Source organism: Staurois parvus, unplaced genomic scaffold (genome assembly GCF_062004578.1).
Source record: "Staurois parvus isolate SC_StPar_1 unplaced genomic scaffold, SC_StPar_1.0 ptg000118l, whole genome shotgun sequence".
In the NCBI taxonomy this organism is placed as follows: Eukaryota; Metazoa; Chordata; class Amphibia; order Anura; family Ranidae; genus Staurois; species Staurois parvus.
Window position 1 is genome coordinate 5,905,894 of NW_028317914.1, and position 21,278 is coordinate 5,927,171.

At 42.4% G+C, this 21,278-nt stretch overlaps 1 protein-coding gene across 1 annotated transcript in view; it reads left to right on the forward strand.

The window, feature by feature from the left end:
• Positions 1-503: 503 nt before the first annotated feature.
• The window catches only part of HPCAL1 (hippocalcin like 1), a 271,519-nt gene continuing 250,744 nt past the window's right edge, over positions 504-21,278 (forward strand). Inside the window, exon 1 of the mRNA XM_089672039.1 lies at positions 504-853. The gene's annotated coding sequence lies outside the window, so the exon portion shown is untranslated. The remainder of the gene's footprint in view (positions 854-21,278) is intronic.

A 21,278-nucleotide genomic window follows, 5' to 3' on the forward strand; every position in this document is an offset into this window, starting at 1 on the left:
AGGCTCCGCCCTCTTATGCTTCCTAGCAGCCCTGGCCACTCCCAGGAGCTCCGCCCTTTACTACTTCCCAGCAGCCCCGGCCACTCCCAACGACTTCACCCTCTACTACTTTTTAGCAGCTTCAGCACACCCTGCGGCTCCGCCCTCTATTAATTCCATCCAGCCCCGGACACGCCCACTGACTCCGCCCACCACTACTTCCTAGCAGCCCCGCGCTCTGTAAGCAAAGCTCTTGGAATGTACCAAGTATAGCGACTAAAGGAGAGCATTTCTTACATACAAAGTAATTTCCAGCTACACGGACGATTTTATTCATTATTAAACACTCAAACTTTAATATAAATTCTCAGAGATGAGCAGATACTCTGCATATCCGCCCTGGGTTATCGTCCCTATAGCGCCCATTTTCTGGGACACAGCCGACCACCCCTATGGGAGTTTTGGTTGGTGTCATTGTAATATTCCATCTTGCGGAGCTAGCTGTTGGTCGGCTGGCCGGCTGTCTCCTCCTTACTATGTAAAGTGCCCCCCCAAGCGGCCGCCCGGACGAACTATGCCCATTGACAGCCGTGGCTCAGCAGCGCCTGTGTGCAGCCAGCCGGGGAGGGAGGCAGCTTGCTGAGAGGGACGGAGCGGCTCTTCTTCCTGATCCCCGGAGTCCTGTCATCATCCGATCTGAGGCTAGGATGCTGTGCTCTCCCCGCCCGGCATTTCCTCTTTCTGCCCCCTGATGAGGAGGTTATGTGAGCGGACCGGCCGGGCTGTCACAGCGGATCACGTCTGCGGAAGAGAGCCGACTACAGAGTAACAAGTGGAGGAAAGTTCGGGGAGAGGATCGCCCATCAGACAGCCGGTGAGTGCTGAGTACCGGGGGGCACCGAGAACTTTCCTACTGTCTACTGTACTCTGGCCCCTCCGTACACTGCGCGGATCTACACCCACTGGGGGCCCCTTCAGGCACCGATCAGCTCTTGGTGTACTGGGGGCCCCTACAGACACTAAGGACTCTTTATGTACCTAGAGGCCTTTCTGATTGGCACACTGATTGGCTCTTGGTGTGCTTGGGGGCCCCTCCGTGTACTGATTGGCTCTTGGTGTTCTTGGGGGCACCTCCGTGTACTGATGGGCCCCTTCATGCTCTAAGGACTCTTTATGTACCTGGGAGCCCCTTCATGCACCGATGGGCTCTTGGAGCACTGGGGGCTCCTCCATGCACTGATGGGCTCGTTTGGGTACTGGGGGCCCCTTCATGCACTGAAGAGCTCCAGGGCTGTCTTAATGAATGGGTATCTCTGAGCATGATTATTTTGCTTTACATCATACTTGCCAACTGTCCCGGATTTGCTGGGACAGTCACGCTTTTTAACAAGCTGTCCCAGGATGGTATGGGCGGTACACAGAACCTGTACTGTGCCCCGCTGATCCCAGTATTGTGCCCTCCCGAGTCCCCCTGTACTGTGCCCCCCTGATCCCAGTATTGGGCCCTCCTAAGTCCCCCTGTACTTTGCCCTTCTGTCACACCCATGCCCATACTGTACCCTTTGTGTTGATTAGTCTGTGATTCATAGCATGTTTTCTTATTGTTTAAAATCAATTTGATAGAATTAAACATATTTGAGTACTTTCAATCAACTAGTTATACTTTAATTCTTGAGATTAGGTGTGTAAATTGGGGTAGGCTGGTAGGAGCCGCAGTGCTTACAAAGTTACTTTGCCCAGGGTCCCACGATGCTATTAAGTGGGCCCTGATGAGCTCCTCTTGTTCTGGTGGCTCCTCCATGTGCTGATGAGCTCCTCTTGTTCTGGTGGCTCCTCCATGTGCTGATGAGCTCCTCTTGTTCTGGTGGCTCCTCCATGTGCTGATGAGCTCCTCTTGTTCTGGTGGCTCTTCCATGTGCTGATGAGCTCCTCTTGTTCTGGTGGCTCTTCCATGTGCTGATGAGCTCCTCTTGTTCTGGTGGCTCCTCCATGTGCTGATGAGCTCCTCTTGTTCTGGTGGCTCCTCCATGTGCTGATGAGCTCCTCTTGTTCTGGTGGCTCCTCCATGTGCTGATGAGCTCCTCTTGTTCTGGTGGCTCCTCCATGTGCTGATGAGCTCCTCTTGTTCTGGTGGCTCCTCCATGTGCTGATGAGCTCCTCTTGTTCTAGTGGCTCTTCCATGTGCTGATGAGCTCTTTATGTACTGGTGGAGCCTCCATGCACTGGTGGACGCCTCTTGTTCTGGTGGTCCCTGCATGCTCCGATGAGTACTTTGTGTGCTGGTGGCCCCTTCATATACTGGTAGGTGTCTCCAGTGAGTTAGATTTCTCTGGGATGGAGGTGCTCATACACAGGATGATCTGATCACCTATCAGCCTTCTTTATACTACTTGGAGTGATCTACCCATACATCGAAGAGTGATCTGTTCTAGAAGTAAATTATTTCCCCCCCATTTATGATGATTAGCTTTTCTTTAAGATTGTCTGCTTGTTGGTAGATGTCTCCATGCACAATCGTAGCCTGAGCAACATTTCCAAAGTCATGCTGACCCCTCAGCTCCAGCTGGCCACACACGTGGTTGTACAACGTATTGTATATGACCTCTCTAAAGCTGGCCATACATGGCTCGAATTTCAGCTGATTCCTGCAAATTGAAAGCCGTGGGTGGCCCTGCTGACACTACCTGGCTCAACAAACTTTAACTGAAATTGAAGGAGCTGGGTGGGTGCAGCCAATCAACTGGAGCCATAGTTCGTGTATTCTGACAGCTGTGCGTGTCACTGTCAGAATACAGTAGCTGGCAGCTGGATATTCCTCCATTCATGTTTAGTGTAGATGGGGAAGCCCACCTATGTAGAATGTCCTCCTGCTATAATGTTTAGTAAATGGAAAGGAAATCGCAAAATCAGATTGTAAAATGTTAAGCTTGTCAACATTCTGATCTTTACTTGTGATTGCAACCAGAAAATGGTCAGAATTGTTCATGTGAACAATGTATCAAGTTTGTGTAGTCAGATTGCGGTCTTCCTCTGTATTGGGAAGGGTTAACTGTGCTGTCCTAGGGGGTTCCCCATTGTCCTTGTTGTGGACGGTCCCAGTCCAGCCTCGTCCTTGTTGTGGATGGTCTTGGTGCTCAAATTGCCCTTTAGCTCCAGATCACTTTACTTTAGTATCTTTCGGTCATTTTAGAAGACATGCTCCTTAAAATACTTTGCTCTCCTGAACTGCTAGTAGAAATTGCGGCAGACTTGTGTCAGTGCTCATCCGTCAGTGGTGTCTTCGCTTTCTAATATATGTTGAAGAGCACCATTTACAAAGTAAATCCTTGAGGTTTTATGATACACACATACACACGTGTAAGGATCATGACTGATGTTCATGGACGATATTGTGTGCGATGACCCTGGATGACTTAAATGCATCACTTAGATGTCCTTTGGAAATTACTTTTATATGTTTTTGCTTCTGTGACTGTAGAATGTGAACAAGGCATGAGATTTGCAAGGTATTGGAAAGGATCAACCTTGTGGGAAAAGTAGCTGGACTAGTTGGGTGGATGAAATACCCTGCACATTACATATCTACAATGTGTGTCTATATGCTGTAAATAGGAGTATTTGTTGGCTGGTTAGACACAGTTTCCCCAGCCAACTTCGGATGCCAGGCTCACCTTCAACGAATGTGCCCACCATTTCATCTACCCGCTTTTCATTTTCCTGTCTTCTTTGCACAGTACTGTTCTAAACTTGCACCTTCAGCTTACTGGGTGATTGTTAGACTGGAGAGTGATTGTTTGTTTTTCCTGGGGATATCTGATTAGGAATATTTTTCCCCTGATGGAGAGAATTGGATCATGCTTTTTTTCCTTCCTCTGAATCAATTGTGTGTCCCTTTTTTTTTTTTTTTTTTTTTTTTTTTTTTTTTTTTTTTTTTTCTGTTGAACTAGATGTACTTGTGTCTTTGACCTAACGATGGGCACTAAATTTCTATATAATGCCGTTGCTCTTGCTCTATGAACTCAGTTGCTCTCATCTTGTGTATGTTAGTGCTGTAATTCAAAGCACAAAAAAAGGTTTACAGCACTCCAATCTGGTGCTGTGGTTTTTACACTTTGTATTGTCATGGTCAATTGGGCTGTAATTGGTTCCAGTGGTGAATTTTTTCAGGGGATCCAATTCAGAACACAAAACACATTGCTTGTGATCATTTGAAGGCCCAAAAATTAATTTGGGATCATGTGTGGATATTTGGATACGTCATAGCTCTTTTTATTAAATGATTGATCACATAATGAAGCAATATTCCAGGGCCGTGGATCATCAGGCATGTGATAAAGGGTCTGCTGTGCCATGCCCGATGAAGGATCCCTCTGCACTCCCGAAACATTGCTTCTCTATGCAACTATCTAAATCAGCCTTTCTCGACCTTTTCAACACAGAGGAACCCTTGAAATAACTTCCCGGTCTCAGGGAACCCCTGCTAAAAATGACTGTATCTACAATTCATGATACAGGCAGTCCCTGGGTTATAGACCAGATAGGTTCTGTAGGTTTCTTCTTAAGTTGAATTTGTATGTAAATTGAAGCGGGTACATCTTTTAAGTGTAAGTCCAGCCAAAAAATTATCTTAATGCTTTTGATAGCATAAGGAAAGGTTAACCGACCATGTAATGATGTGGGATTGCTGACAGGTCCACCGGACAGTAGGTGGCAGCATGTGGTGAGCAGCAAAATGGCCACCCGTTTGGTTTCCAGGACAGGCATGGAATCACGCTGCTTCAGTTCTTAAGTACGAGTCGTATGTAAATCGGTTGTTTATAACTCGAAAACTGCCTGTACATTAGTGGGAAGAATGATCCTTTTATTTGTGGATGTTGGGCAGAATTACTCTCTTACAGATGGCTATGAAAATTTACAGGAACTTACGTGAGAGGCAGAAATTGCTTATTGCCCAAGTAATCCCTAGCAAACTCTGGAGGAACCCCAGGGTTCCATGGAATTCTGGTCTAACTATGCACTTTGAAACAAGCTTGTTGGTGTGGTGGCAACATATCTTCATGTTTGTCCACCATAACTGGTCGAAAGTCATTGCAGAGGAATATACTTCACGTCTGTGTGGAATAGCCTTTCTCAACCAAGGTTCAGTGGAACTCAGGTTTCTACTAGTTCCTTGAACAATTTCTTCCTTTCAGATATGTTACTCATAACTCTTTTTAGCAATCTGTAAGTTGTTAGCAGGGGTTCCCTGAGACCGGCAAGTTATTTGAGGGTTCCTCCATGTTGAGGAAGGCTGATGTGGATTTTGGACCACAAGGTTACACAGCTGATTTAGGTCATAGCTCAGCCCTGCTTTCTTTTCAGTGATCTTACACAGCCAGTCTTGGTGGTTCAGGCCCCCCCAACAGTTTTTCCTTAAAGCAGAACTCCAGTTTTTTTTTTTTTTATTTTCCCATGCAGTGGGGCTGTTCTTGTACTGCATGAATCAGCGCTTCCCCACGTCCAGTGGTGGACTGTTCTTGCCATCCTTATGTTTGGACCCTTGTCTATGGGTGTGATGACTTAAGGAACAGCCCATTGACAAGAGCGTTCGTGTTCGAGGGGGAGGCAGGAGCAGCATGGACCAGCCTTGTGCTTGGATTGGTGGATTATATCTCAGCTTTATGGACCCCTGGACAAAAACGAGCATTTAACCAATGCAGTGCGGGCACAGCCCACGATTTGGGAAAATAACATTTCTTCTTTAAGCTGTGAAGGCATTGAATAAGGGTGTACCCATTCTGCAACCACAAAGGAAAAATGATCTCCCTGTCCAAGGGCGGACTGACAACTCATGGGACCCCCGGGCAATAGGGGACCATGGGGCCCCTTTGTCCTTGCCCAAACTCAAAAAAGCCTATGAAAATGGTACCAGGGGCATCTCATGGGGCCCCCTACTGACCCCGGGCCCTCGGGCAGTGCCCGAGTTTCCAAATGGTCAGTCCGCCCCTGCCCCTGTCACATTCTGCTGAGCATTCGCATCTTATGCTTCTTTTGCACATGTATGTAGAACTTTACTCACTTGATTGGTGCTTGCCCTGAAAGTGTGTGGAGGGGGGGCTTATGGCACATGGCTTATGGCTAGGTGGTTTCCCTTTAGCAGGGAGGCCCATCTAGTACTTCAGCGGACCTTATTTTGGCTGGTCCACAAATTATGAAGTCTTGGTTTCAGTTGGATGGATCATGAGTATCCAGTCCCATCAGGAGTCTTGGGCCAGTGTCCTTCCTCTTTTTTCAGGAGGTGCGTGTGTGCGCAAAAAAAAAAAACTCTCGAATACAACTGCCATGAAACCACAAGCAATGAATGTGATTGTGGAACGGTGATGCAGTTGGTGAGGAGGAACCTACATCATCTGAAAAGTGATCTACTACAGATCACATTTCAGAGGATAGCACTAGTGTAAATAAGCCCTTTATTTGTTTTAATCTAGCATAAGAAAGTTTAGCTTTATTATGATATATATATCAGGGGTCTCCAAACTTTTTAAACAAAGGCCAGCTTACTGTCCTTCAGACATTACGAGGGCCAGACTGTGGCCATGGTCCCAATGTCAGTGTAAAGAAAAAAAAAAAAATGCCCCGTTGTTTGTTGTCAGTGGGAGGGTTTCTGCCCCATCATTTGATGTCATTGGACCTATCATTTGTGTCACTGGTAGGAATTGTGCCCCATCATTGATGTCATTGGACCCTATCATTTGTGTCACTGGGAGGAATTGTGCCCCATTATTCATGTTTTTCGACCCTATCATTTGTGTCTCTGGGAGGAATTGTGCCTCATTATTCATGTTATTGGACCTATCATTTGTGTCTCTGGGAGGAATTGTGTCACATCATTGATGTCATTGGAAGGAGTTGTGCCCCCTTCATTGGTGTAAGTGGGGGGAATTTATACCCAATTGTTGGTATCCGTAGATGAAATGGTGCCCCAAGGACCATATAAAAGCAAGTAAAGGGCTTAATCTGTCCTCCGGGCCGCTGTTTGGAGACCACTGCTATATATCAGCGAGTTGTCACTGGCTTTTTTTGGGGGGGTTAACAGTTTCCTTTCCCGTCTCTACATGTGCCCGTGCTGAGGGTTAAAGCAGTTGATCCTGTGCCACACAAGAATGTTTAATCACCACCAGGGCAGCAATTGTTAACCAGCTCTTCCTCTGTCACCAGCTTAGGAAGGGTTATTGAGGCCATGCAGTCTTGCCGAGTTTTAGATTGGACTGCTGTGTGAAGAATTAGCCGGTTTCTCTTTCACTGAGCATTACTGTAGAGTGGAGATGGAGAGTTTTGCTTCTGAAACGCGTGCGGTGCGATCCCATGAATTTCTAGCCGTCTTTGCCTCGCTGGTTAGGTTTTATATAGCAAGCTGCTAATCCATTTTCATTGACTGCAGGCAGACAAGAAGGATGCAGAGTGTATTTTAATCATTTTCGATAAAAAAAGGTTTCCTGTTAGATTGTAGTATTTATATACAGACTTCCCTTACCTAGTAGAACACATTTTAGTTTTGCCCTCTGGGGAACATCTGTTAAATACAGGCTGCCCCTGTGCACCTCCATAGCAGTAGTGCTGGTCAATGACCCTGACAACCAGTCTGACCTCTTCCTTCATAGTGGATGTAGAAGGCTCCTATAGGTATTTAGGTTGTAGAAACACCTATGTTTTGACTCTTTCAATCTTTGTTCACACTTGTGTGCTTTAGGTGAAGTTTGCGTTTGATCCATTTCTGCAGTGCTTTTTGCGGTGCATTTTTGCACATGCGTTTTTGATGCATTTTGCATTTTTTGTTTTTTTTGGGGGGGGGCAACTTGTTGCTGGGCAGGTTCAAAACACGTCAATCACACACACAGTGCAGCAATTTGCATTTTATATGCTGTTCCATTGAAGTCTGTTGGACAAAAAATGCAAACTGCTGCAGAAAAAGAGGTCCCTGACCCTTTCCAAAAAAAAGTATAGATGTGAACGCAATCCATAGGAAATCATGATAAATGGGATGCACTGTGTTCCTGAAAAATGCATTTAAAAAAACACAGGTGTGAACCTGGCCTTAATGTGCATTGCCTGATGCATGACAAGATGATTTTTGGTGTATCAACATTGCACAAAAAGATTGCAGATGTGAAACCTAACCTGATCGTTCTGGTCAACATAAAACCAAAATAAGACCCCCAGGGCTGGTAAAGTGTGTGTGTCTGTGTGTGCTTTTTTTTTTTTTTTCCCCCATTACAGTCTTCATTCCATAGCTTATCCACTTAGTGAAAAAAAAACCCATACAATCATGAAAATCTTCTTTCCTCCATATATTAGGCTACTTTTACACTGATCTGCCGCAAAAACGCTTACACGTTTTTGGTGTACTTTTTTAGTGCAGTTTAAGTCATGTGTCCTTTAAAAACGCTCAGCTTCCCTGAGGAGTTTTTCAGGCGGTTTCCATTGACTTCAATGGGAAGATGCATTTTTGGAGCTGCTTTTTTTTTTTTTTTTTTTTCTCAACAAACATGCCCCAAAGAGTTTTTACACTGCAGCACAAGCGCAATGCCTCATATATACATACACAGGGAAGCAGTTTTCTCTTTTTCAGGCGCTTTGTTTTAATGCAGAAAACGCATCAATGTGAAAGTAGCCTTACTAATGCTCCTTGATTCTGTATCATTAAGTACAGCTGATCTTCTAAGGCTGGCTATACACTTGCAGATTTTCAAATAAGCAATGGTCTGAAAATCTTTTGTCCATGCAAGTACTTGATGATAGTCATTTGAATGTGCTTCATAAATTTGTTTAATTTCAAACTTCTAATGAATGTAAATTCCAGATTGAAAACCACATTGGCTGTTGGATTTGTTCAAGAAAATTTTCCATCCTACACCTTCAAATTTTTCTTGTCACTGTGTTCAAAAACGAATGTCAATTTGACCCCACTAATTCGAAAATTGATTGTTTGATGTTCCTAAAACAAAATTTTGAGTGCAATTCTAGTGTAAAGCCAGCTTGAGTCTTGACATTGCATATTTATCAGATCACCATTAAAATGACCAGACACTCCTTTTACTGCAACTTAGTTGCCCTGTATACTCAGGACAATGTTACTGCGCTGGTTGCTAGGGTACTGGCGGCTGCCCCAGCCATTTGTGTCCTAATGATAGCACAGAGTGTTGTTGGTTGCTAGGATGCTTGCAGCCGGGCCATGGTATCATCGGTTACTGTGATAGCATCTTGGAAACAAAAGGGGGGGGGCAGTAAAAATGGAGTGTCCATGGGGCACAATATAGCAGTGATTGTCCCAGCTTGTGAATGTTTCCAGGGTAGAGGAGGTGCAGTAATGTCTGTATCGGGAGATAGTGAACCTAGACATGCTCCTGAGAATGCCAATGTGAACGTTGGGTCGTGTCTTCAGCACTTTCCTGGTCAGGTTTGCTCATTCGGCACTACAAATGATTGAGGCTTGCAATGATAGTGTAGCATTGTTCATCTTACGGACAGAGGCAAGGCTGGCACTTTGCTGGGCACTTGTATGTATTGAAAAGCTGTACACCTTTTGTGCAGTAGGTGACGTTTTGGAGGGTATCAGACAAAGCCCCCCTTGTTGGATGCTGTACGGCCCATCATTTTAGGGAGAGGTTTTCAAAGTACAAGTTTATTTGATCAGCCTCTCATCCAATATGGCTACTTGCCATCCTTCGAGTGTATGCATAGGGTGAACAAGCGCCTGTAATGTGCCATTCAGCTTGGGTTCAGTTATTTAGTGTGCATTCATGATGAAGTTGGCGTTCTGAAAATACCGTACTGATGAAAGCAGCTCTGTTGCATTATTACTGGGTAATTAGCAGCCGTAGCCACTTCCTCATCAGCCTTTTATTGAAGTCTCTCTACTTAACCTTTGCCCTTTTAGCGACTAGGTTGTAGAAAGTGATTCGTGCTCACATGCGGCGTTAATGTTTCACTTCGTACTGTGTGTAGACTGTCACATACATACAGCAGCGAGCTTCCGTGACGCAGGAGAGCAATGTAGCTATAATAGGACCTGAGCATCCGATGACAGATCATTAGTGTCGAATTATTGCAGTGTATATGTTACACATTATGGGAAGAATTCTTTTCTTTTGACCTTCTGCCATTGTATATGGGGTTTATTAGATAATCTCTTCATGAAAGAGAAAATGTAACATTAATCCACCAGCTTTACAGGAAAAAAACATTATTTATGAATGTGCAGTACCTGTGTCCTATAATCCCGGGCCTACATAAGTGTGGCCTGTGTCCGAGAAAAGATGATCCTGCTTACTGCGGTAAAGAGAAGTCGCTGCGTGTGTACAGGCAGGGCAGGACCCAAATCTGCACACAGTCTGAAAACACATCTTAAGGGATGGTACTGCAAAAAAAAAGCCTGTAGATGAATACTTACCTTTCTGACAGGTGACGACTCCAGTCTACTCTTTTTTGCAGAACTTTGACACACCGAGAAGTGTCAGACACCAGTGGCGGCCTGATGTCACATCTCCCACTACTTACTGTAGTTCCAGCTACTATAGGACTCCAGCAGTGACCATAGCATAGGACTGAGTGACGTCACCACTCTATGGAAAGAGAGAGAGAGAGAAGATAATGATAAAAAAAAAACTCTCATACATACATATATATATCCCTCAGCATAAATGGGTAACCCCTTTTGAAAAGTAAGATTTTAATGAACACGTCAATTAACACAAGAACAATTTCCAAAATTTTGACAAAGCTGAGTTTTCTAGAACATTTGTTTACCTCATTACATGGAAGTAAGCTTAATAATATAACTTGGGTTACATAATCTTCAGTTTTTTACTCAAATTAGTTGATGTGAAAATGAATATACCCCACCACCACAAAAAGTACTACATATAGTATTTTGTATGTCCTCCATGATTTGTAAGGACTGCACCAAGTCTTCTAGGCATTGAGCGAACAAGTTGGCGACATATGCAACCTCAATCCTTTTTTTTTTTTTTTCCCCATTCTTCAAGAACGATCTCTTTTTTAGATGCTGGACGGAGAGTGATGCTCCACTTGTCTCTTCAGAATTCCCCATAGGTGTTCGATTGGGTTCAGATCAGGAGACATACTTGGCCACTGAATCACTTTTACCCTGTTGTTCTTCAGAAATGCAACAGTGGCCTTAGATGTGTGTTTTGGATCATTGTCATGTTGGGAAAAGTGCATGACGACCAAGGGCATGGAGAGATGGTAGCATCTTCTCTTTCAATATAGAGCAGTACATTTGTAAATTCATGATACCGTCAATGAAATGCACCAGCAGCACTCATGCAGCTCCACAGAAGGACACTGCCACCACCATGTTTCACTGTAGGCTCCATGTAATTCTCTTTGTACTCCTCACCTTTGCGATGCCATACAGTTTTTTTGAAGCCCTCAGTTCCAAAAACCTTTTTATCTTGGTCTCATCACTCCTGAATTCAGAGTCCCAGTAGTCATCTTCTTTTTCAGCATGGGCCCTGGCAAAATTTAGGCAGGCTTTTTGTGCATGAGCTTTAGGAGAGGCTTCCTTTGTGGACGACACCCATTCCATTCCTCAGCAGTGTACGTCGTATCGTTTCACAGGAAACGATCACTCCAGTTTGGCTTTCTATTTCTTTAGGTAACTGCAGTGAAATCGCATGGCAATTTTCTTCAACCCTTCCCATCAGAAGACACTCCTGTCGAGGTGTTAACTTCTGTGGATGGCCTGGACGTCTTTTGTGAGATGGTTGCAGTTCCATCTTTCTTACATTTTTGGATCACTTTTGCCACAGTATTCTGACTGATAAGTAAAACTTTGCTGATCTTGTAGCCTTCACCTTTCTTGTGTAAATAAATTATTTTCTTAGGCTTTGTGACATTTCTCTTCCATGTGGTAACACCCTTTTATTATCCACTGTCTGCTGGACACCCTTTTAATGAATAAGTAAACTCGCCTGTAGTTGAACTCTTGTTAATTGATTTTGTTGTCTAAAATTTAGCTTTACTCTTAAAGCCTGGCATGCATTGGTCGAATTGCGAAAGAATGTTCTTTTGAAAATCTTTTCTAAGAATTTTCTTTTGAATTTCACACCATCGGTGGGCCACAGCAACGCTCGATTTTCAAGCGACCATCGAATTTGAGTGATCGGGCATGTTGCCAATTTTTTTAAAAATGAATGAATTTCTAATCAATGATGGGAGAATTGTGCAAGAAATGTAATTGACAAATGAGCATGAGTTGTGACCTGGAAATAAAAGCAAATTCTTGGCTATGAGAATTCTTTTCTGTAGCAACATGAGGTGAAATTAAAGGATTTTGAAATCAACGGTGGCGCCATTGGATTACAAAATTGTACGAAATTTGCAGGTTTTTTTTTGTTTTTTTTTTTAGAAAATTCTTTGAGAGTGATCCATGTATGGCCTGCACAAGACTTTTAATTGGAGTGTATTCATTTTTTCAACATGATCTTGAATGAATTTGTTAGGAAAAAATACTTTTTGTGTGTGCAAATTAACAAATCTTGTTTGCAATCAATGGCCCGCATTTGTGGCAGTATTTTGTAGTATAGTGTCCCATAGAAAATTTGATTCTGAAAGTAAAGGTTTTCTGACATCTGTTTGGGTATACTCATTTATGCTGAGCACTGAATATACAGTGCCTTGAAAAAGTATTTTCCGCATTTTGTCAGGTTACAACCAAAAACATAAATGTATTTTATGTGACAGACCAACACAAAGTGGCATATAATTGTGAAGTGGAAGGAAAATGATAAATGGTTTTCAACATTTTTTTTTATAAATACTGAAAAGTGTGGCGTGCATTTGTATTCAGCCCCCCTGAGTCAATATTTTTTGTAGTACCACCTTTCACTGATATTACAGCTGCAAGTCTTTTTAGGTATGTCTCTACCAGCTTTGCACATCTAGAGAGAAATTTCTGCCCATTATTCGTTGCAAAATAGCTCAAGCTCTGTCAGATTGGATGGAGAACGTCTGTGAACAGCAATTTTCAAGTCTTGCCACAGATTCTCAATTGGATTTAGGTCTGGACTTTGACTGGGCCTTTCTAACACATGGATATGCTTTGATCTAATCCATTCTATTGTAGCTCTAGCTTTATGTTTAGGGTCGTTGTCCTGCTCGAAGGTGAACCTCCACCCCAGTCTCAAGTCTTTTGCAGACTCTTAAAAGGTTTTCTACTAAGATTGCCCTGTATTTGGCTCCATCCATCTTCCCATCAACTTTGACCAGCTTCCCCGTCCCTGCTGAACAAAAGCATCCCCACAACGTGATGCTACCACTACCATGGTTTCAGGGTGATGCCCTTTAATAAACTCATTTTATGGCCTTCACATACTACTAGATACATATTCCAGCATCTGTGGAATTTGACTTGTGGTCCTGTGCAAATCTTATCTTCCCCATAAAATTTGAACTGTGATTCAAGAACCTAGATCTGTTTGTTGTATTCCTTACCACTGATTTTGTGCTTGGATAAACAAAGGTACATTACAGCAGTCAAGTGGTGACAACCCATCACAAACATGTTAGCAACCCAATTTACGTCCCAACCCATAGCTTAAGAAACCTAACTCTACCTGAATTTCTTGACTATCCCATCCACCTCCACTCCATTAACTATTTACTCTGTTTGCAGAAGACTGCTCTCAAAGTTGTCCACTCCCCCTGTGTTGTGGTTGGCTCCTCTAGACCAGTGTTTCCCAACCAGGGTACTGCAGGACCCCGGCATACTGTTAAGGTTCCCCTGAGGTGTCGTGAGTTGCCATGGTTTGGGCAGGCAGGTCACCGACCAGTACTATAACAACCAATGACCCTCTGGGGCCAGGGCACACGGGAAGACTTTCTTAGAGCAGAGCTCCACCCAAAAGGGTAAGTTCTGCTTTAAGCCTTTGTCCCCCACTCCCCATTAAGGATTGGCACCTTTTGGGCAGCGTGGGTGGGGAGTGGGTACCTGAATTTGACAGGTACCCGCTCCCACTTCCACTGTGAAAGCCTAGGCGATTGGAAGCGGAAATTGTCGTCCTACCCTCCCTCCCCGTAGTCTTCTGGGACACATGATAGGTCCCAGAAGACTACGGGGCCATTCACAAAGCGCAGATCTTCTCTCATGTGCAGTGGGCACCCAGCTGTAAAGCCGCAAGCTGTCACAGCCAGGTGCCTGCACTAAAGATGCCGGCGCCGTGGAGAGAAGACGGCCGGTGAAACCAGTGGTGGTGAGGACACCGCTGGACCAAGGGACCGGTAAGTGTCTGTATTTTAAAAGTGACTTTTTTATTTTTAATTTTTTTTTTTCAGGTGGAAGTCCGCTTTAAACTGCTGCCTCTTTGGCTTCCAAGTTTTAATGTTAAAGCTTAATTGAACAAACTGAAGTTAGCTGACGGGTTACTGTGTAAGGCGGCACCAGATTGTGTGTGCACCAGGATTAGTAAATCTCCTCCCAGTGTCCTTTGTTGCTATAGTTATAGTGGTCTGTTTACCTGTACCTTGGCAGCACATGACTCTGGGCTGGGCAGGTGGCATACAGGACTACTCTCAGTATTTAAGAGAAGACGAACGTCTGTTTCCTCCAGACATCCTCCCACCCTTTATCACACTGCTGGAGCCAAAATGTAGGGTTTCAATACTAAGAATAGAATGTGTGATTGGGGTTTGTGATAAAAGGCCTGTGTGACTGGAGGACTATGATTCTGATAGGGGGACAGTGATGTGATAGGGGAACTATGTATAGGCAGCCTCTGATGTGAACTTAAAGTGGTTCAAGAGTAAAAAGGTTTTTATACTTTAATGCATTACGAGCCTTCTACTACCTGATTCTTCCCACCTCCCGAAATACTGACCTCTCTTGATCCAGCGCTGTGCCCATCTGCAGTAGCCCTGGTCTCTCTCCCTCTTCTTCCAGGACGCACTGAGAGCCGTGGGAGCCATTGGCTCCTGCTGGTGTCTATCAAATCCTGTGAGGAGGGAGCAGGGGCGTGGCTGCTGTGTCTATGGACACACACAGCCTGGCTAAGGAGCGCACCCACACGTGCCTCCATAGCACATGGAGAAGAGGAGTGGACTGCACTGGGGGGCCACCAGATGAGGAGGATAGGGGCTACTCTGTGCAATATGCTTGCACAGAGTAGGTAAAGCTGGCCACAGATGGATAGAATTTAGAACAAAAATTCTTAGGAAAAGAAGGTTCTAAGTTTTTTTTTTTTTTTTTTTTTTTTTCCTAATTTATTAGTAGGTCAAATCAACGGTTGTTTTCAACATAATCTAAAAGGAAAGAACAGTGAGCACTAGTCCTAAACAGCAGCTGAGCACTCTAAGCAACCGATATATACTTATACAGAGTAACATAAAATTGATGGCTACAGTTCAGTCTGTCTTATCAGGAGATAAGACATGGACATTTGAACAAGAGGAGGAGCAGAGAAGTCAGAATCAAAAGGCCTTTTTACACAATGTAGAGGATTGACCCCTTAGCCTCCACACACTTTGTTTGCAGATCCCTGACTTTGGAATCCAATACCAAACTTGGAGGAGGAAGATCTTTTTCTGCATCCTTAAAGGAGGGACCCACTTTCTGTGACCAGACCAGCTTTGTTCCTTCTGGATTGAGGATCCATGGGCTTTTGATATATACTGCTTATATATATCTTCTCTCTGGTGAGTGCGTTTTTCAGCCACTTCCTCACGGATCACCAACATTGAATTTCCACTTGTCACCTGACATGTTTCTATGAACTGAACTTGCAGTGGACTTATTTCTGTTTTATTACTACTATCTTCAGTGCTGCACGGTTGTTTTCAACAGTAACAGGAAAATTTGAAGGTGTGGGATGGAAAATTCCCACCTTCAAATTTCATTCCCATTGCAAATTAAATCCTTCAAATAACAAACGAATGTTCTGAAATTTTCATGACTTTCTACCTAAGATTTTTCATTGGAAATTCTATACATCTATGACCAGCTTGAGTATAAACCTTTTTTTTTTTTTTTCTTTAAATTTCTATTATTTCATTAAAGTTGTTGTGCGCCTTTCCCTAGACTCAGGTTTCCCAGTAATAAGTATCCTTTACATTTTAGAATGGGGTGTCTTAAGACTTTGCATACTTTTAAATGTTTCGCAAATGAGAAAGAAACTGTGCTCTAGATCTCTTGTGTGAGCTTCTAAGAGGACAAGCTGCTCATGTGTCATAGAGGTATTCATCTTGAAGGTTTTGTTCCATTTGTGTATACAGGTGAAATTCTAAAAATTAGACTAATTACAAATAAATGAACTTTTGCTCGATATTCTATCTCATATATTCGTTTCACCATTTAAGTTGCATTACTGAAATAAATGAACTTTTGCACGATATTCTAATTTTTCGAGTTTCGCCTGTACATGGTGCGTACGGGGTACTGAACAAAATCTTCAACCTTGCCAACAATCAAGATCTCATTTACAGTATGTACAATCATTTCATACAGAGATTTAACATGACTTACATGGAATTGAATTCTTTACTGTTTTAAACTCTTCGTTCCATCCGCCTTGTTCACAAACATCTGTGATCCCTGTGGAATAACAAGTTGTAATATTTGTGGAAGTGTGTTGGTGTACATGACATTACAAAGAACTGGTATGTACATGCCTGTCTCCAAGCTGGAGATGTCAGTATTCCAGATTGTCAGAACTTGTTATTCCACTATAGCTTGATGGGCACAAGTAGCTACAAGTTCTGCAGTCGTATGACCTAGATGAGCACAGTGAAGAACAACCCAACTAATCGTGATTGTAGTGACTAAGAGAAAGCTAAACCTCCCAATGGAAGACTTTCCCGGAAGCCTGCATTGTTCGCAGGAGCTGTAGACATTGCTGGGAACAGGAGCTTGGTGCTGCCATAAAATTGACCAGCAGCAGCATAAGCAGATCCTCACTTCAGGTGGCTGAACTTGCTTTCCCTGATTCAATGATTATGTTGGGACAGGGTGTCAAATTTATGGATTTTGGCAGCAAATTCCCTAACTATCTGAACAGCTTGTTTATGACATTTTATGATTACTGGAAAATCCCTGCTGAAGAGAAATGCAAATCAATTCAGAGGAAGGAAAAATATCATTGCATCACTTTAATGTACAGCGCTGAGGAAAGTTTTTGGCGCTATATAAATACTGTATAATAATTGCATGATGACTGCATCCAAATCACATGTAATGGTAGCAAACCTTTATTTTTTCATATCTGTATAGGTTTAAATGATAACGAACTATAATTTTTAGAACGCATCTACAATACATTTTCCCCATGATTTACCCCCCTCTTTTTTTTTTTTTTTTCTTTTTTTTTAAAGTACGGAAAACTACTTAATCTGTAAAAAATCCAGGGAGCTTCTGACTTCCTGTTGGCTGACAATGCTGCATGGAAATCCCAAGCAGTGCTGTCAATCTTGCCTGAGTTGTCTGTTGGGCTACATAACTCTGCCTAGAACTATACCAAAAATCGTGCTGGTGAGAACTCGGAGCAGCTGACAAAACAATTAGATTGTGTACAAATTAAAGAATCGCTGTACTAAATACACAATTATTTCTGTGCCAATGTGACAAAAACCATTTAAAGTGTCCAGAATGATAATAGGGGTGTGCAATTCATATCGCCCGACAACCAGGACATGTAGTAAATTATTATTTTTTTTTTTTTTTATCAGGACACGTAGATTGTCATAAGGGACAAGTAGATTGAGACACCAATGTTAGTCCCTGGACTAGTGTGTGTGTGTGTGTGTGTGTGTTTTTTAAACTTTCCACACTCTTGTAAATGGTCTGTGATATATGAAAAGTCAATACTGGAAAATCCAGTGTTGCCTATTCCCACCACTCTTTTGTCCCTCAAAATCCTGCCCACACACTGCATAGAGAAAGATGATGCATCTTTTGGTGGCATGCTTGTGCTGATAGGAACTGACCTCCCCGCCATTGCTGGTGATGACATCACAAGGACTAATACCTTTCTCCCTTTTTTTTATTTTCCTTTAAAATATACTGTACACTGGTAATGTGTTCTAACATGTTTCCTTCAGGTCCTTCACCTTGTATCACGTTGGCAGCTCTCAGCATCCAACACATGCATGGAGTGAATTTGAAATCAGGCCATGTTGATTACATTTCCAAGCACCTGATCCCTGGCCTTTTCATCCCACTATGACATTAAATAGGGGGAAGCAAATAACATTTTATCTGTACTGTAAGAATGTATGAATACAATTCAGATATGTTTGATTTAGAAATAAACTACCGACTGTTATTGATATGTTTACAATCGTGGTGCACCGAAATTTAAATTCTAGTAACGAAACCAAAAATTCAGGACTCAATTGGTCGAAAACAGAAACCGAAATTAAAAAAAAAATTGAATGTGGCCAGTGTTTTTGCATTGAAGTCACTAGGGGGCCTTTTTGCATTGAAGTCTGTGGGATGTGACTGCATTCAAGTTTGTGGGATACAGCATGCCATAATCGTCACCTTCTTCTCTTTTTTTTTTTAATTGGCAAAATGCCAATTAACCCGGTTTAATTTTTGGCGCATCCCTAGTTTACAACAAAAGCAGAAAATAAGTTTAATTTACTATTTTTGTGAAAGAAATCCGTTCTCGGCTTTCCTTGGTATCTGATAAATCACAGGGCCAACAGCAGCTCAAACCTCATACAGCATTGTATTCCATATTTCTGCTCTGCTTGCAGAAATATATAATACACTGCTCAAAAAAATTAAAGGAACACTTTAAAAACACAAAAGATCTCAATGGGGAAAAATATAACGCTGGATATCTATACTGATATGGACTGGGTAATGTGTTAAGAACATAAGGATCATCGTTTGATGGAAATGAAAATTGTCAACCTACAGAGGGCTCAATTCTAAGACACCCCAAAAATTAAAGTGAAAAAACGATGCAGCAGGCTAGTCCATTTTTGCTGAAATTTCATTTTCAATTTAATATTAGGGTAAATGGAATATGTATATGTGAAATATTTTTGTAAGTGCCGTGTTGTTCCTTTTTGTACGAAAATCAAATACAAGTTTACATAAAAAACGATGAGTAGGGGAAACAAATGTCAGTGGCCTCCACCTGTAAATCCATTCCTGTTTTGGGGGTTGTCTCATTGTTGCCCATCTAGTGCACCTGTTCTTAATTTCATTAACACCAAAGCAGCTAAAACTGATTAACAACCTCCTCTGCTACTTAACTGACCAGATCAATATCCCAGGAGTTTAATTGCCGCTATACTCTGATTAAAAAGTGTTCCTTTAATCTTTTTGAGCAGTGTCTATAATATAAAATATTTAAATTTTTTCATTTCAGTACAGGCAATTGCTTTTTTATATGGTCAGGTTCCCTGTTTAATTTCCTTTAAACATTCCTAGCCCTTTAGATTTAAATCCGTTACCATATATTTGATTTACCTACCAGTTACAATAATTCTCTCCTAGGGCATGTCTTCATATCCATCATCTCCAGTGGTACATTGGTGGTGAGTAGTGCAAATAGAAAAGGGCCTATCTCTGCTGCTGATGTTATTCTTGTGTGGTAAATCATCTCTGTATGGCTGAATTGTGGGGATGAATCTGAGTTCAGGATGGTTCATTTATCACAATCTCAGCAAGAGCCTGATGCCAGCTGAGTCTTGAAAGTAGTGAGCATTTAGTGCCACGTGTAATAGCAGTATTTCAGAAGACTTGGGGGTTGATTCACTAAAACTAGAGCGTGCAAAATCTGGTGCAGCTGTGCATGGTAGCCAATCCTCTTGTAACTTCAGCTTGTTTAATTAAGCTTTGACAAAAAAAAAACCTCTGGAAGCTGACTGGTTTCTATGCAGGGCTGCACCATATTTTGTACGCCTTCAGTTTTAGTAAATCAACCCCTTGGACGGCTTTTTTTTTTTTTTTCTTATTTCTGTGTAATTCAGCTGGGAATAACAAAATGCGCAAACCGTTAAATTCATCAATATGTTTGGCTTCGGGTGTTGCTGATTAAATTGAGTTGGCACTGTAGTTTAGAATTCTCATCTTTGAATAGAACCTTCTACATAATTGTTTTTACTGTGTGAAGTATAGTTTTGCTTTGGTCATTGCCAGCTAAGGCCATAATTTATATGTACACTGACAGAACTCAAATTAAGAAAAACATGCCAGCATAATTTAGACTGCCTTACAGAGTCATAGCCTTGAAAACTCCAGACATTCCTTTTCATTACCCAATATATTTTAAATCCACAATGGTTCACTTACAGAGCCAAATACTAATGTGATCCATTTTGAAAAAGCTTCTATTGTTTCCCTATTCCCACAGAGTTCACATACACCTTTTGAATGGATTGATAGCATTCTCCACTGGGCATGGCTCTAGAGGTTCAAGTCTTTCAACTATTACCATTGTTTGCTATCATGCCAGTATATTTTGCAAAGAAAGCTAACAATAATTAACATCTCTGAAAATAAAATTTTGTTATGGAGAAGATGCGCTTTACAGATTAGCGAATTGACCCTTGGCTGTTTATAGGGGCACCTTTTGCAGCAAATAACTGATGCTAAAACGTTAAGGTGTGGAAGGTAAGCATGGTCCCTTTGTTTTATACATCAAACATTTGATGCTCTACATATGTTTATTTCCATACTATAAGGAAGTTGGGTTGTAGGAGATTTGGATGTCACAACTTCCCACCAGTCTTCATGCCCTCTCCCTTTTATCTCAGCAAATTTGGTTTTGGTTATTCTTTCTTAGAAGATCTTCTGTTTTTGGCCTGTCCAGCTCTGCACAGCTCCTATCTGAGCTCCTTCCAGCTGGACCAGTGCCTCATTTAACTTCAATGGAAACCTATCTGTTGATGAATATTACTTTTGTTTCACAAAATATTAGGTTTTTTTATGTTTTCCTGAACAGTAAAAAAATTAAAAAAAATACAGGAAGGTGCAAGAAATGTCAGGTAGTACAGAGGTGCAGTTTGCAAAAGGATCCACCATAATACCAGAACTCGGTACACTTGTATATAATTATTGTGGAGCATAAGAAAGGCAAGAAATTCCAAAGCTTATACAAGGAGAGTAGAAAATGGATGGTTCCGATGAGGAGAGCTTCATGGTGGCTTTGGTAGGCACCTCTACAGCGTTGGCGAGAGGGGGCATCAAGTACTTGATAATGGAGTGCTAGAACAGGAAGGATTCACAGGAAGAGACAGAATGAAGGAGAATGGAGATGTTTAAGCAAAGGGTGGTGGTGGTGGTGGTGGGGGGG